This window comes from Psammomys obesus, unplaced genomic scaffold, assembly GCF_907164565.1.
Source record: "Psammomys obesus unplaced genomic scaffold, mPsaObe1.curated_primary_1811, whole genome shotgun sequence".
In the NCBI taxonomy this organism is placed as follows: domain Eukaryota; kingdom Metazoa; phylum Chordata; class Mammalia; order Rodentia; family Muridae; genus Psammomys; species Psammomys obesus.
The window spans coordinates 1,191,331-1,199,265 of NW_026596427.1; the positions used below are offsets into that span (position 1 = coordinate 1,191,331).

Below are 7,935 nucleotides of genomic sequence, written 5' to 3' on the forward strand. Positions count from 1 at the left end.
ATATATATATATATATATAATGTACTACTTTCCTCCTTTATTAAAAATTATCAAACATAAATTGAAATGAAAATAAAGTGAAAAGTGTGCATTGAAATATAATAACTGATTCAAATTCTTCCCCTGTTGACTTCAGAGTGGAAGGGAGTCTGAAAGAGTGAAGTGGTTGATAGCGCTTCAGTCACTTGTGTAGGTTAAACATAGTTTAAGACACCATCCAGGTAAGAGAATTTATGGATTTCATTAACATAATATCTACAAAGTCTTTATAATACTTTACACAAAAATGAAAACAGACCAAGGAAATTCCTTGGGCCACAAAACAGTTTATAGGTTATTTGACTGCAAAGTATTTTAAAAACTTGCCAAGATTAAATGTGAGTTTTAAACTTTTCTTTTAATTAAAAAGATGAATGTTCAGAAATTTGTCCTACTTTTTTCTGTCATCAATCTATTTCCTACTAGTTATTTAATCAATAAATAAAGATGTTGACTATTCAGTGCAGAGATTATACTTTTAATCTTAACGTTGAAAATATATGAAGACATAAGAGGGAGGGGCTACAGTTGGGATAAAAAGTGAATAAATTATAATAAATAATAAGTAAATAAATACATTTAAAAAGAAAATATATGGTTTTTTTTAAATTAAGTGATTTTAAAATGAAGGTAGCATTTTCAAATCAGTGCTCTTGGAAACATCTCTATAGCAATGATTTGACTGACAAAAATTATGAGTGTCATGTCCTACTATGTACATGTCTCCTGTAAAAATGTTAAATGTTTAGAAACAAATTTCTTGAATTCTAATTTCTTGAATTTTGACAAAGATGCCAAAACCATACAATGGAAAAAAGATAGCATCTTCAACAAATGGTGCTGGTCCAACTGGATGTCTACATGTAGAAAAATGAAAATATATCCAGACTTATCACCCTGAACAAAACTGAAGTCCAAGTGGATCAAAGACCTCAACATAAAACCAAACACATTAAATCGGCTAGAAAAAAAGTGGGGAATACCCTAGAACTCATTGGTACAGGAGAAAACTTCCTGAACAGAACACCAACAGCACAGGCTCTAAGAGCAACAATCAATAAATGGGACCTCATGAAATTGAAAAGCTTCTGTAAAGCAAAGGACACCGTCATCAAAACAAAGCGACTGCCTACAGATTGGGAAAGAATCATCACCAACCCTTTATCTGACAGAGGACTCATATCCAATATATATAAAGAACTAAACAAGCTGAAAAGCAATAAACCAAGTAATCCAATTAAAAAATGGGGAACAGAGCTAAAGAGAGAATTCTCTGTAGAGGAATATCGAATGGCAGAGAAGCACTTAAAGAAATGCTCAACCTCATTAGCCATTAGGGAAATGCAAATCAAAACAACCCTGAGATTTCACCTTACCCCCATCAGAATGGCCAAGATCAAAAACTCAAGGGACTACACATGTTGGAGAGGTTGTGGAGAAAGGGGAACCCTTCTCCACTGCTGGTGGGAATGTAAACTGGTACAACCATTTTGGAAATCAAACTGGCATTTTCTCAGACAACTAGGAATAGTGCTTCCTCAAGATCCAGCCATACCACTCCTAGGCATATACCCAAAATTTGCTCAAGTACACAAAAAGGACATTTGCTCAACCATGTTTGTAGCAGATTTATTTGTAATAGTCAGAAGCTGGAAACAACCCAGATGCCCCTCAACTAAAGAATGGATGCAGAAACTGTGGTACATCTATAGAATGGAGTATTACTCAGCAATGAGAAATAAGGAAATCATGAAATTTGCAGGTAAATGGTGGGACCTGGAAAGGATCATCCTGAGTGAGTTGTCCCAGAAGCAAAAAGACACGCATGGTATATACTCACTCATATAAACATACAACATAGAATAAACCCACTAAAATCTGTACATATAAACAAACTAAGCAAAAGAGAGGACCCTAACTAAAATGTTCAATCCCCATCCTGAAAGGCAAAGAGGATGGACATCAGAAGAAAAAGAAAATAGGAAACAACCTCGGAACCTGCTACAGAGGGACTCTGAAAGCCAGAAGAAAACAGGAAACAACCTTGAAACCTGCCACAGAGGGCCTCTGAAAGCTTCTGCAGTATAGACTGTCAAAGCAGATGCTGAGCCTGATGGCCAACTGATGGGCAGAGTGAATGGAATTTTATGTAAGAAGTGTGAAATAGTAAGAGCTGGAGGGGATGGGAACTCCACAAGGAGAGCAACAGAACAAGATAATTTGAACACAGGGAACTTCCCAGAAAATCATACTCCAACCAAGGACTATTCGTGGAGATGACCTGGAACCCCTGCACAGGTGTAGCCCATGGCAGTTCAGTGTCCAAGTGGGTTACATAGTAATGGGAAGAGGGACTACCTCTGACATAATCTGATTGGTCTGCTTGTTGATCACTTCTCCCTGAGGGGGGAGCAGCCTTACCAGGCCACAGTTGAGGACAATGCAGCCACTTTTGATGAGAACTGATAGACTAAGATCAGAAAGAAGAGGAGAACCTCCCCTATCAGTGGACTTGGGGAGTGGTATGAATGCAGAAAGGGGAGGGAGGGTGGGATCGGGATGGGAGGATTGAGGGGCTTATGGGGGATACAAAATGAATAAAGTGTAATTAATAAAAAATTAAAAAGAAGAGTACAAGTGATACTTGGGCTGATAATATTCCCCCTAAGAGCCATACACTATCTAACAACAAGAAACAACAACAAAACCCCAGTGCCAACCATGGGGAAAAATCCCTTGCTGAGTTGTTAGCAAAATTCAAGTAATTCTCTAAATAATATAGACTATTGCTGCTGCTCCTGGTTGCCTCCTAGAGGCTGATTATAAGTCTCTATTGCTGAATACACCATGAAGTTAAGATATAAGATCTTGAGTTACATCCGAGTGAAAAATTTCTCCTCAAGGACTAGTTTTCACAATTACTTATGGTTAGTAAAATCATGTATCTTAGAGAAGAACCCACTGCCATTACTTTACTAAACGAGTATAAATCCTAACTGCATGCTACATATATATCTTTATTTCTATAGGTAAGTGTAGCTCTCACTTGTCATCTAAGAAGCTTCTCTTTGCAAAAATGGAGACTATTACAGAGAACTGCAACTGGTCAAAATACAGAGAACAAGTGAGTGTTGAATTTTCAGCACCAATTGATGCTTCTACAATACACACCCTGAACCTAAGACTCAGGAAACATTGCAAAAAGAAAAGGTAGAAAGATTGTAAGAGCAAAGGACCAGGAAAGCTGCTGTGTGATTGCCTCATGGATGTCACAGGGAATATTCACCCATATACCTCAACAATGAGGCTGCCTAAGCAAGACCTAAAGAATGATCATATCACTAGACACTTTAACATGGATCGAGGAAATCTCCATCCATGTTGGCGAATGGATGGGGTCCCTTACATAGAAATATCAGCAACTAAAGAATACTGAGAGCTAAAGGAGTTTTTTTTTCCCTAAATGATTCTTGAATTGAAATTATTGTTCATACAAGTAACACAAGATGGACTGAATAGATTGTATTTATATATGTAGCCTTTAGGTCAAGGTTACTTTAGTTTAAACATTTTATACTATATTTACCATGTATAGAAAGGATTACACACATAATCCAGAGGTAGATACATTTCTAAGTTCACATAGACAAATACACACAGATAAATAAATCCCATACATTCATTTCTACAATTTCAGCCACAGGGCAGGAGTAAACAAAAAATAAAGCTCTTTGATGTCAATGAAGGAGCTGGTTGAGTGTGTGCAATCGGTCAAGTCTGCTCAGCCTGCAGCTCTGAGAGGTTCAGTGGGTGGGCGCTGAACTAATGGAGTTCTAAGCCTCCCTGCTACACTGCAGAGCCCTTGGCAGCCTCACAGCAGCTGGTTCAACTAAGGCAGCAGTCCAGGATTTTTTTTCCCTAGAGTTGTAAGTATAGAGCATCCTAGAGTCCACCATGACCGGACAGTTGGACCTACGTGTGAAGCTGATTACCAAAGCTCAACTTAGTGAAGATATCCAATGAATTCCCATTCGTAATGAAGACATTACTTGGGCTGAATTAAGGCTAATGACACACTGAATATCTAGAAGAAAACTTCTAAGTAATGATGAAGTTGCAATAAAGTATAAGGATGAAGATGGAGATCTTTTAACAATTTTTGATAGTTTTGACCTTTCCTTTGTAATTCAATGTAGTAGAATATTAAAACTGACATTATTTGTTAATGGCCAGCCAAGACCCCCTGAGTCAAGTTAGGCGAAATATCTTCACTGAGAACTAATAGAACTTCAAAATAAAGGGAATTGGTACTGGATAGCTTAGAGCCACCTGGAGAACCAGAACCTTTTACTAGTATTCCTGAAAGTGATACTGTGGATGGTAGGGGAGAAAAGCCTGCTGTTTCTGATTTTTCTGGAAAACAGTCTACTCAGGTTATGGCAGAGAGTATGTCAGCTTTTGATGCTATAAAAACTCAAGATGAAATCAACAAAAATGTCATGTCAGCACTTGGACTAACAGATGACCAGCTTTCAGGGCCACCTAGTGCTGTTGCAGAAGATAATTCAGGAATTCCTGACAGCATTGCTTCTTCTTCCTCAGTAGCGCAGTCAGCAGCAGTTCACCAATTCAGCAGTTCAGACACAGGAGATACAGACACAGTTCAGATACAGGAGCTTAGACAGAAGCAAGTCAGATGTACCAGAAGCAAGCTGGCTAGGGTGCACAGCAGCTTCTGGCCTTTCCTCAGCAACACTATTTTCAGTATTCAGCTAGTTACAGCCAGCAGACTGGACCCCAACAACCTCAGCAGTTCAAGGGATATGGCCAATAACCAACTTCCCAGGTACTGGTTCCTGCCTTTTCTGGTCAGCCACAACTTCCTGCTCAACCACCACAGCAGTATCAGAGGAGAACTTACTTTCCACAAACTTGCACTACCTGAACATCTCAACCTCCTAATTACACTGTTCCCCTAGGCTCTCAGCCTGGAATGGTTCCAAGCCAATCTGGTGCTTACCAACCCAGACCAGGTTTTACACCATATCCTGCAAGTACCATGACCCCTCTGTCCAGTGGGGTTAACCCTTATGCTCGTAACCATTTTCCTTTTGATCAGGGCTGTATTCAACCTAGACCTGGTTATTGATAAGGAGGTTCACCTACGCTAATGATGGATAATTGCTTCCCAAAAAACTATAATTCTATTTTGTTTCAATTTGTATTGTATTGAAGTTCAAAACTTAAAGAAGCAGAGCATTATTTATGATATCATTGTTGGTGTTAATTGAAAATATAATTTTCTGGAATAAAAACACAAAAAGAACAAAATGAACATTGTTTTCTCCCTGGCTTAAAGTTGTAGCAGCTTCCTACTTGTTTTGGAACACTACTATACATGTGTGTAAAATGATTGGCTTTCTAGTTTCCCAGAGGATGTTAAAAAGCTAGACTAAGGTATAGCCATCACACTTGGTTGTTTACTATTAACATGATGTACTAAAAATAGAGCCTTTTGAGAATATGACTAGATATTATGTATAAAATGTCACATTGGTAGGCCAATAAAGGTAATTGGATAAAAATAAATGAAGGAGATGTTCTACCGGAGGGCATGAAAAATATTCAATGATTTGATCTCAAAAATAGACAAAAATGAAGACTGGCAAACCAGATTTTTGTTGTTGTCCACTCAAGGAAGATTAAGATTTGATTTCAATAAAATGTTAATTTGTTTAGAGAAATTTTCAAATTGCCAGACACTAAAATCAAATTCTCAGCCATTGTTTCCTATAGTGAGGAATAACTTATTGACTACAAATGAATAAAAACAAAAAAGAAAAGAAAATTAGTAGAAAAGAAAATTAAAAATAGAAAAATAATGATCCCACATAATTTTCCTAGTGCTTTGGATTTAGCTAAAGAAAAGACATACTCAGAATTTGACCATTTATAATGCATTTATAATACATGAGGATATGACAAATGAACCTGTTGAAAATCTCACTGAGATTCTGAAACAGTAAGATCCTTCCCAAACAGGGTAAAATCATAACATTTGTGCTTATATAAAGTGTGTATGTGTGTGTATATATATATATATATATATATATATATATATATATACATGTGTGTATATATATATATATACATGTGTGTATATATATATATATACATATATATATATGTGTGTATATACATATATATATGTATATACACACACATACACACACACAAATGGCCAGACATAATTCATGTTTTATAAATTATCCAATGAATGGATAGTAGAATATTCATTAATATTTTTAAAATTTTTAAGTTTAAATAAAAGTGGTTTTAATATACAAGAAACTAGTATGTATTCACTGAAAACCTTTTTACATGTTTAAACTGGCTAAAAGGCAAATTCAAGGTTAGCATCAGAGAACTTAGGACATTGTCTTTTGTACAAGGAAATCTTTCTATTTGTTCTGGTTAGTTTTTGCCAATTTGACACAAGCTAGAATCATTTGAGAAGAGGAACACAATTGAGAGAATGTCTCTATCAGATTGGTCTTTGGGAAAAAATGTGGGGCATTTTCTTGATTAAGGATTGACACTGAGGTGCCCAGCCCACTATAGGCAGTGCCATTCCTGGGCAGGTGGTCCTGGATTGCATAAGAACGCAGACTGATCAACTCATAAAGAGCTGTCCATAAGCAGTGTTCCCCTATGGTCTCTGCATCAGTTTCTGCCTCTGAATTCATGTTCTAATTTAGTTTCTGTTTCGGTATCCATTGAGAATGGAATATGAGCATGACATGTAAGCCAACTATTTCCTTCCCCAGGTTATATTTGGTCATGGTTTTCATCACAGCAACAGAAGAATATATCATTTAAGATCATTTTTATTTTTCTACCATATTAAGGTTAAGTAGACACAGTTTCCTCAAATGGTCAGTTATTGCTGTAACCAGGTTCCTATCATGATCACTCACATTCTTAAGACTGATAAATAGCTAATGAGAGTAATGGCATGGTTAGGATCCAGAATAAAGGAAGTGGATTCCTTACTAATGAGAAACTATGCAATGGGTCAAAGTAGGCTTATTTGCACTTTTTGGACACTGAGGCAAAAAGTACAACTATGTAAGACATAACAGAACAAAGCCCAATACCATAATAGAGAAAGGAAACATCAGTATTCCAATAGTCATAGAAAGTAGAGTTCTACACATTCCCCAAGTTGGATGTCACAGTACATCAGCTACTGAAGCAATGTTATTTTCAGTTTCCTTGGAGGCAGAGAGGGATTAGTTGTTTGGGGATATTTGAATGACTGGTTTCAGAAGAAAAAATTCCATGAAATGTGAAATCATGATGAGAGCTTATAGACATGTTTGATTACATCAGCATAATTGTCATAGTTGGGGGAGAGCTGAAGGCAATAACTGAGATGTTGAAGGATTTATTCACAATATGAAAGTTCTGAATACAGAAATTGGTTAACAGGTGTGGGAAGAAGACAGTGTAGTTGTCAGGAACTTATTAATGCATAGATTATTCATGAAAACTAAAGGATAGTGAGTAAAATAAGAAAAAGTATACAAAACAGGAATTGTGGACATGCTGATTTCACTTACTATTCATTATGGCCTGCTTCAAAATCAGGAAAATGACTAGAAGCACAAATGACTACTGTTTTGAGTCTTCCTATTGGGTTGGTTTATTTTGCCCTCTCTACAGACACTACTAAAATAAGCAAAAGTAATAACAAATTATAGAACTAGTACCTAAAATTATATTGTTATAAAACAGTAGTAGTTTTGTAAAAGCTACTCTCTGGCATTAGCAGTTTTAAGTATCTATCATCTATCTATCTATCTATCTATCTATCTATCTATCTATCTATCTATC

The 7,935-nt window shown here is 36.5% G+C and overlaps 1 protein-coding gene and 1 pseudogene across 1 annotated transcript in view; one reads left to right on the forward strand and one right to left on the reverse strand.

Annotated features, from left to right (window-relative positions):
• Il1rapl1 (interleukin 1 receptor accessory protein like 1) overlaps nt 1–7,935 on the reverse strand; it is a 944,588-nt gene that overhangs the window by 491,104 nt on the left and 445,549 nt on the right. The window lies entirely within an intron of this gene.
• LOC129669535 (protein TFG-like) lies at nt 3,994–5,188 on the forward strand (annotated as a pseudogene).